The following is a 9,532-nucleotide window of genomic DNA, read 5'->3' as shown; positions in this document are numbered from 1 at the left end:
TGGCACGTGGAATGATCAGATGAGGAGGATTGTTTGATGGATTTTAGAGGACTGTGAGTCTAGATCGGCCCTAGTAGTTATATTGTATGGGCTCTATTATTAAGTTTCAGAAGATGCAATTACAGGTAAAAATTTGCTAATTTTGAAACCAGAGCAAAAATTCAAACCAGCAGAGCGGCAGAGCCAATACTTCACAATCAACAGAGGTCATGAGCTGTGAGCCCAGACTCCTAATCTCCAACACAATCATTTTGCAGTTTTTTATTGGATTACTTTTCATAGTTCATTAGTTCTCTTTGCTCAACTTCTACAGAGTAATCAACAAGCTAGTTACAATAATCTATCTAGTCTAGTAAACAAATGGCCCGTTCAATAATGCATGTATTCCCTATGGCTGAGTACATACATATGGATAATTTCACCAATAACATATATTATACTCCCTCTAATGGAGTTCAACTTGCTTCTTTAATTAAGATAACTTCTACTAAGTAGATATAATTACAAACCAAAAATCACCTACCAAAGTGCCAACGCAATATTCCATAGGTAAGAAAAAAAAGTTTCCTTCTTTCAAAAGAATGCAAAGTCATCATAATTAAGAAATGAAACACTAGTCAACAAAACAGAAGGCAGAAAATCCTTCGAACTTTTCATTAATTTTGGTATTCGCCTAGGTTACTTTCAATTTTGGGTTGGGCATACCCAAAGGTAGTTTAATTGGGCACTCATCAAATTGGATTGGGCAACCCCATAAGTTTGCCATATTACAAGTTTGCTATCAAAACCCAAGCCCAACAACCAATTCAACCTGTCTCGCCGTAACGAAACCCTCGGATCGTTTGAGTACGTGTACACTCAAACGGTCTCGTCATGTCATTTGAGTATACACTAAAACGGTCTCGCCATGTCGTTGTTAGAAAAATGGATTTGCTTTGCACAAATGCATTGAGATATGAATGAGTAATTTGTCTCCAAGTTACCCCACTTGAGATGAAATGGGTTTATCTTAAAACAGTACGTAAAGTGTGAAAAACTTTTTCGAAATGATGCACTGGTTCGAAACGGTGCATTATATAAAAATGTGCAACCTTTCGAAATATGCACTAGTTCGAAACAGTGTATCATGCCGAAAAGGTGCGACCTTTCGCAATATGCACTTGTTCGAAACAGTACATCATGCCGAAAAGGTGTAACCTTTCGAAATAGGCACTGGTTCGAAACAGTGTTATATGCCGAAATAGTGTGTTCTTTCGAAACATGTGACTTTTCAAAGAGTTGTTTACTTTTTCCCAAGAATTACTGTGTTGTTTCGAAGAGGCATCACTCACCTATAAATAGTGGATGAATTTGGAGAGAAAGATACACCAGATCACAAAGAGTTCTGATCTTTCTCTTCTCCCTCTGTTCTTAGTCAAATACTAAGTTGTGTTCGCTGAGTCTATAGAATTGAAGTGCTAGCTTTCTATAGAAGGAAATCCGTTCTATCTTGGGAGACAGTTTCCCATCAACCTTCAAGCACCGTGAGAGGGAAAATCTGTCTTAAGGACATAGTGAATTTTCACTAGGCTCGGATTTAATCATTAGTAAATTAAGTTCATTAGTTGAACTAAAATGTTTGTTTGTTTGTTGAACTAAAGGTTTGTTTATGATATATTTGTTATATCAATTTGATTTTCTTGTTTACTTAACAATAAATATATTTTTGGAATAAGTTTCCTACAGTCGTTTGAGTACGTGTACACTCAAACGGTTTTGCCATATAGTTTGAATATACACTGAAACGGTCTTGCCATGTCGTTTGAGTGTAGAGATTTTCATTTTTTTTTTCTTTTGTAATTTTTCATTGCAATATATTACAATGTAGAATACAGAACAAGATGGAATAAGTTGGTTTGGAGGTTCTTTATAATATATTGGTATTGATTATAATTTGGATTTTCGATTGGGAATGGATTATTTTGGAATGGTGTTTAGAATTAGTCTGTATAGGTTTGTTACCCATCATCATATTTGACAAGTGTTGTTTCTTTATTAGTTTTCTTCTTTTGTCTTGTATATATGCTATTGCTAAAGTAGAATACTATAAGGACATGCACTGAAGGTAAAGGGTATAGTCAATTGGACTGACCTAAGATGTGTGTGATACTGTGTTCTGACATGTTCTTATTGTTACAAATGAATTGGCTTCCATGAAGATCCTCTCGAAATGTATTATGAACTGAGAAATAACATTGTTCAATCATACTTGTTATTTTGTTAAGTTCTTGTGCAGTTATTCCAAATTTTTGGAAGCTTTGCTAGGTGATTGGTTCTGTTGATGTAGGAGAAACGGCCCAAGAATTAAAATATCAATTTTTTTTAAAAAAAAAAAAAACTTTGCCATGGTTTATAGCTGTAGCCAAAACATCAAATCCCATAGATCACAGTCGTAGAACTAACATTTTCCCACGGACTAAAACTGTAGGAAAAATCGATTTTTCCCCACGGATTATCCAACTGTTTCTACCGTGGCCATACCAACTGCAATAACTGACTTAAAGACCGTCGCTATTGATAGGCTTTACCGACGGTTATGACCGTGGGCATACCATTTCCGACGCACAAAAGCCCACGGTCCTGCGACGGTCCAAAATCGTAGGAAAAAGGCTTTTCCCACGGTTTTGGACCGTGGCTTAAAACCTGTTTTCTTGTAACCTGAAAGTAAAGTACACCTCTACTAATTCAAACAAATGAAAAATTGACTGACCCGCTATCTCTTTAAAGAGTGGTAATTCATGAAGTAGGGTATTTCGTCATAATGTTAGTAGGCATTTCCCATTGACAATTGTGTCCAAAAACATGGAACAACATAAATCACTCTAATGAGACACTATTTGCAAGAAGTGTTTTTCCTGTCTGTGCCATCTGTTTTCTACCATTGAGCATCTCTTTGTAAACAAACTCAACAGAGACATTGCGTTAACTATGACAAAGTTGAACCTGCATGATCACAGAGTCCAGAAAGAGCACTATAGTTATTCGATCACATGGTCTAAGGAGTATGAAGAGGAAATTAGGTGCAGAAGTTGGTACTTTTTTCCGTATAAAACGAACAAGGGTTAACGCAATTAGGATCCCCCTGCGGGATGGGAATTGGGGTCTCCCCATACAAAAAAAAAAAAAAAAAAATCAAATTAGGTTGACCATGTTTTTTTTTTGTGTATTGGGGGAAGACTCTAATTTTCCATTTAGTGGGGGAAATCCTAATTGGCTCATCTAGTGGGGGTGGTAATACTCGTTAACCCAACGAACAATAGCTGCTTTCAAGGTATATTGAGCAGCAATGTAAAGTTCTGTTGTTGATTTTCTGTTTGAACAATTAACTTTGCCAGTGTACTTTTCTTGAACACAGTTTCTTAAAAACACTATAGTATTTTCTTCTACACTAAGGTGTTGTTTGTTTTTTCATGTTTCAGCATTCAGAGGTGCTGAAACTTAAGTTTTCAGCATTCAGAGGTGCCCAAAGTTGTTTGTTTTTCTTGGTACTCTTCAACATTCAGCGGCAATTGGCTCTTCAACATTCCGCGATCTCTCTCCTCCTTAACGCAGAAACTAAAAACGTGAAACACTCAATTCCTCACTTGCCCCTCATCATCAACTGCTCTCCTTTCTCTCCATCAGGTATGTTTCCAGCAAAAATTTCTTGTTCAATTTCTTCAATTTCCCGCGAAAATTTATTCAATTTCTTGTTCAATTTTCAACGATGGTGTTCTAGGGTTTCTACCTCCATTCTCTAAGTGATTAGGGTTTTTAGTAGTATTGATTTGAGTGAGGAAATCAAAGCTTCAAGTGGTGAGTTTGCTGAAATTTTCGTGTTTTTTGCTTCTTCTTCATTTTTCATCATCTAGAATTGATATTTTGAGTAGAAAGCATGATGTAGACACTACCCCATCATTATGCTATGATAACCATATAAAATCCATTTGTTTTGAATGGTTTAGACACATTTTTAATGGAAGTTTTGCTAGGTTTTTATATAGCTACGAAATTGAAGTTGAATAGTTGTTCTTTTATGTAGTTAAGCTTATGATTCATTGAGTTAGTTGATGTTGGTTGACTGTATTGAATTGAGGACATGAACAGTAACAGTGGAGTCGATTTCCATCATAGTCGATATTTTTAATTCGTATTTATGCTCGAAGAGTATAGTATAGACTTCGTATTAGGTTGCAATTTGATTATTTTAAAACTTAAAATCATGGAGTTAGTAATAACTAATGTTTGCATACTAGAGTATCATTGTTAGTTTTCGTTGAATTGCTAGTTCATGACTATATCATTGTTAGCCTCCGTGAAAATTTTGCTTTCATATATTGACGGTTTGTTACTTTTACTTTGAATGAAAATTTACAAAACCAGTGAGGCAACTGCCAGGCCATTAAATGTCACACTCACTTGCCACTATACAGTTAGTTTGGCACCGACTTTTATTGAGAATGAAAGGAAAGCTAAGATATATATTTGGGGGAAAGGTTTATTTTTGGATATAGGCCATCTCTGTTCAAGTGAACGAGAGGTGTATTTTTGGATAAATACTAACATTGTTTAACTTATTATTTGGTTTCTTGTGTAACTATATTTTGGTTAGAACGGTAATAATAATCTGTTTGCTTTGTTTGTGTACAATTCTTTGATTTCTATTGAGTGACTTTAGGCATGGGTCCTCGGAAGGAGAAGCTAACTCCACGGGTTAAGGGAAAGAACAAGGCAACTCCGGATGTGGTTGAGAAATCCGCTCAAACTCCTAGGATAAAGACCGATGATGCGTGGAAAAAATGTTTCATTGAAATGTGTTTAGAAGAGGTTAATAATTATGGCTATAGTGGTACTTCACTCAAACCAGAGTTATGGACTAGGATTAATGAAAAAATGAGCAAGGCCTACGATGTTCCATACACACAAAGGCAACTCAAGAACCAATGGGACTACCTCCGAAAACAATATCAAACATGGAGAGTTCTATCAAATAGGACGGGACACGGTGTCGATTTTGTTGGAGGTTTTAGATTTTTCGGATGATATTTGGGATGATATAATCAAGGTAGAAACCAACAACTTTTTAGTTTATACGAGTTATTAGTTTACAACTACTTTGTTAGTTGTTTAACCTTCTTTTCTTTTTGCCATCTATTGTTACAAATAGAAGTATCCTTTGGCGAGCCATTTTAGGAATGCTCCGTTGGCAAATAGCCAGTTGCTTGAATTCTTGTTTGAACCCATTGTATCTTGTGGTGATGAAGGGTTTAACCACAAGCATCCAATTCCTATGGTGACTTCCCATAACGTTCATACTACAGAGGTTGAGAATGTTGATAGTGCTAGCGAGGATAACCAGTTTCATAGAGCTGATCATCATGACGATCACTTCCCAGATGTCACCTACTGGGAGGAGTACAACCCTTATATATCACAAGATGTACCCTCGTCAGGCACATATACTGGCTATTCTTCCCATGTTCCAAGTGATAATGTACCTACTAGTTGTGCACATAATGGTACTACACCTGCACCACCTAAACAAACACAAGTTCCGACTACTTTACGAGCAAAGAGTGATGCTGGAAGCTCAAAGTAAAAACGTAAAAGAGATTTTCCTGAACCAGATCCTCTTGTGAAGAGTATTGGAGAGCTTGTAGAGATGGTGAAGACTCAAACCATGGGAGATAGAAAACTTGTGGATGAAGGTGTTTTGCAGGTGGAAGAGTTACGCCTTTAGATTTGTTGGATGATACTCTCTACCTTAACTCATTGGAAGCTCTCTCTCTTCATCCTTCTCATAACAAGATGCTTCTGAATCTGCAAGAAAATAGGCTTAAAATTCAATTCCTGAAGAACATTACTCGATCTATGTCCTAGTCTACCTAGCTTAAGGATGTGATACTTGGATGATTGTCAGTATCTATATTTTGTTAATGTAAAAGGTTGTAGTTGACTTGGATGATTGTCGTATTTAGTTTTTGTTGATATTGAAGGTTATAGTTGACTTGGATGATTGTCGTTTTTAGTTTTTAGTTTTCTTCTTATACTATGTATTTTCTATATCGTTTGTTTTTATAAACAACCAAGTTACTTAACTACTCTGGCATTGGTCGAGACGGTTAAGTAGCTAGATTGATCAATGAGAAATGCATTGCTTTGATTTTTAGGTTATGACAGGTTTTATGTTTATGGAATATTGAAAATACAGAGGAGACTCTGTTGAAATTTTTCTATATTACTTAACTGCTCTGTATTGGTCGAGACGGTTAAGTAGCTAGGTTGATCAATGAGAAATGCATTGCTTTGATTTTTAGGTTATAACAGGATTTGTGTTTATGGAATGTTAAAAATACAGAGGAGACTCTGTCAAAAATTTTCTATATCGTTTGTTTTTATAAACAATCAAGTTACTTAACTGTTCTGGCATTGGTTAAGACGGTTAAGTAGCTAGGTTGATCAATGAGAAATGCATGGCTTTGAATTTTTAGGTTATGACAGGATTTGTGTTTATGGAATGTTGAAAATACAGAGAAGACTCTGTCGAAATTTTTCTATATCGTTTGTTTTTATTTGGATGATTGCGTAGTTAACATTTTTTATCTTTACTTTCATTTAGCGAAGATGATATGATAAGAGCCCAAAATTGTAGTTTAAACCCTTTAATAGTATTTCTATTTAGCCAATTATATTATTAATAATAGGGTTAGTTAGACTTACCCCCCATTACTAGTTGCAATTAGTGTTAACTTCCCCCCCCCCCCCCCAATTTGAGTGATCTAACGGTCAAATTTCTTCATCTGAAAAAAAAAAATCATCTCGTAACCGTTGGATCTTGCAATTGGGGGGGTATCACTAATATTTTTTTTGAAAACGAGGGGGGTACTAATTGCAACTAGTAATGGGAGGGTAAGTCTAACTAACCCTTAATAATATAGGTTTATCACTAATTACGTGCTTTTGAGTATTTCAGGATTCGGAGTTGAATAAATGTCAATTCATTACTAATTAGGCGCTAAAAGGAGCTAAAGTGATTGCTAGAGAAGTTCTATGAAAAAGCCCAAGTTTAATGGAGAAAAAAGCCCTTAAAAAGTCCAAGTCAACACTATTAAGTGAAAGTCAAATCGGATTAAAGAGCTGAAGAAAAGTCAATAGAACTTCAAAAGACCATATCTGTTTGGACTCAGGCTTTGAAATTAGGCCCATTTTATATCAAAATGACCGGATCAGAAAGCTCTTTCCAATAGTTTAGACCTTAACTCGATCAGAGTAGCATAAGTTGGTGAAATTATGTGATACAACACGACCAGAATTTGAAGTCTTGGATTTACCCAATTGGGTTATGGACTTGATTTATAGGTCCATAACCTAGCCTAAAAGCCCATGCACGAAATTGTAACCTAACCCTCTCCTATATAAATAGGGTTAAGGCTAAAACAAAGTTGGTTACTCCCCCATTAGTTTAATTAGTGTAATTATCTCTCTCTCTCTCTCTATAGTTTAGTTAAGGGTTAGAATTAGTTTATGTTTGTAGCCTCCACTAAACCTTCAATAAAAATACCTTCAAGTTCTTTTATTATGTTTTCCCTTTATTATTTAAGTAATTTCAGTCCAATGAATCAAGGTTAAAACTCCCATTAGGGGGAGTTTTAATGAAGCATGTGTGAGGATTGTTTATGATTTTGTTGGTTATTTGTGTTTATGCGTTTAAAGTTTGAAGCTTTCATATTTTTAGAGATAGGAATTGTTAGTTTTGAACTAGAGTTTAGTAATTCTATACAAGAGATTGATAAAAGTACTATTCTCTCATGCTAATTAATTATTAACTAGAGAAAGTAATAGTTGATTAGGGATCTTACAAAGTAGGAATCTTTATTTCATTGCATTACGAAATTTGATAAAGATGATAACTTATTAATACATGAACTAAATGAATTATGAATAAACTTGCATATGTGGATTTATTACTTCCTCTATATTATTTTTTTCCATCAAAACCTTATTTATATTAGTTTAGTTTATTTAGTTTACATTTTAATTAATAACATAATCATAATTAGTTTATTATCAATATAATTATTATTTTCACAACTTTCCTCTTGATTTAATTAGTTGAATCTTATTGAGTCTTGGTAGTTTAAGAGTGGAATGAATCCATACTCTTATCTATATTGCTTCATTATTATTTGAGAGAGTAAGGAAATAGAATTGATAACATAAAAATGGTAATATTACGTGTTAGTGTTGTTAACATTAATATTAGTGTTAATTGTTTTTATGTAGATCAAATGGCGTCGCTGCCGTCTTAAACTATTTCACGACAAGAATTCCATTGCTTGAATCCAAGGGGCAATCCCTCATTCTCAACCCACCCACCCTTTTAATTTTTCATTCTTATTTCTTGTATTTTCGGTACTGTTCACTATTTTAGGCATAGGGGCTGTGGATTCACAGAGGAAAACACTGCAGTAAAGGTATTTGTAAATTTTGAAAAATTCTGACAATTTACAGGCATAATCCTTAAGGTGTTATTGATTTACTGTAATTGTTTCAAATTTTTCCTAGTTGTTTTACTTAGTGAACTATTACGATCTTTATAGTGCTGCATTTCCGTTTTCAAACCGTAAGTTCTTGAAAAATAGACGAGTAGGGTTACTTAGGAAGTTCCCAAAAATTTAAAATTTTTACAGGAGTATCTATCATAAGTCAAGAGTTTTCAGTAAAAATTTGACGAGTTTTTAATTTGTTTTTATCACCTAACTTGAAGATTGTTTTCAATGTATTTCTGCAGTTTTGCAAACACTTAATTTCTGGAACACAAGCCGATAAAGAGGGTTTATAGAACTCCAATTGCTCTAAATGTTTTACAGGAACACGTAGGATTTGTCAGGAGTCTCCAGTAAAATTTTGGAGATTTTTGGCTCTGTTTTGATTGGTTAACCATTCTGTTGTTTGTATTGTGTCCGAAAACTGTTTCACAAACTTTGAAGAGCAGTAGAAGAACTTTCATAGATCCGATTGATCTGAAGTTTTACAGGCTACTTGATAGACGCCTTGACAAACTACTGTAAAAATTTTAAATTTTTTGGAGCACGTTAAACTTACTGGACATTGCCAAAGGCAAGAGCGCGACCTGCGCCGTGTCAGGCAAATTCTGAGCACCCCCCGCAACTCACTTGAAATCGCCTCAGGCACAAGCACGACCTATGCCCTTCACAGGCAAATTCTGAGCGCACCCCGTACCCTCTTATGAACATCCCGATTTTCACAGGTCAGTACAAACTTTCATTTCTTTAAGTTATTCAGTGTTTTTAACTTGTTAAATACACTAAGCTCGCGTATACAAGACGTTATTCATAAACGTAGCAAGGAGGCATTCAGGTACTCCTTCTTACACTCCTCGCCTCTTCTGTCAGAGGAGTTTCAATTCTAGTATAATCAGGCTTGTTTTTTGTAGACGCAATATCACACGCCTATTTAGAATTTCACACACTACACCTGCATCAATGGCTAA

At 35.1% G+C, this 9,532-nt stretch overlaps 1 long non-coding RNA gene across 1 annotated transcript; it reads left to right on the top strand.

The window, feature by feature from the left end:
- Positions 1 to 3,151: 3,151 nt before the first annotated feature.
- On the top strand, positions 3,152 to 6,031 carry LOC147507560 (uncharacterized). Its single transcript, XR_015217703.1, has 4 exons — positions 3,152 to 3,310; positions 3,459 to 3,663; positions 4,697 to 5,083; positions 5,186 to 6,031. It is a non-coding gene; the product is annotated as an uncharacterized LOC147507560 (long non-coding RNA).
- The last annotated feature ends 3,501 nt before the right edge of the window (positions 6,032 to 9,532 follow it).

Source organism: Coptis chinensis, chromosome 3, assembly GCF_015680905.1.
Source record: "Coptis chinensis isolate HL-2020 chromosome 3, ASM1568090v1, whole genome shotgun sequence".
Classification (NCBI taxonomy): domain Eukaryota; kingdom Viridiplantae; phylum Streptophyta; class Magnoliopsida; order Ranunculales; family Ranunculaceae; genus Coptis; species Coptis chinensis.
The sequence above is the reverse complement of the archived record's forward strand: the minus strand, read 5'-3'. Positions and strand labels throughout refer to the sequence as shown.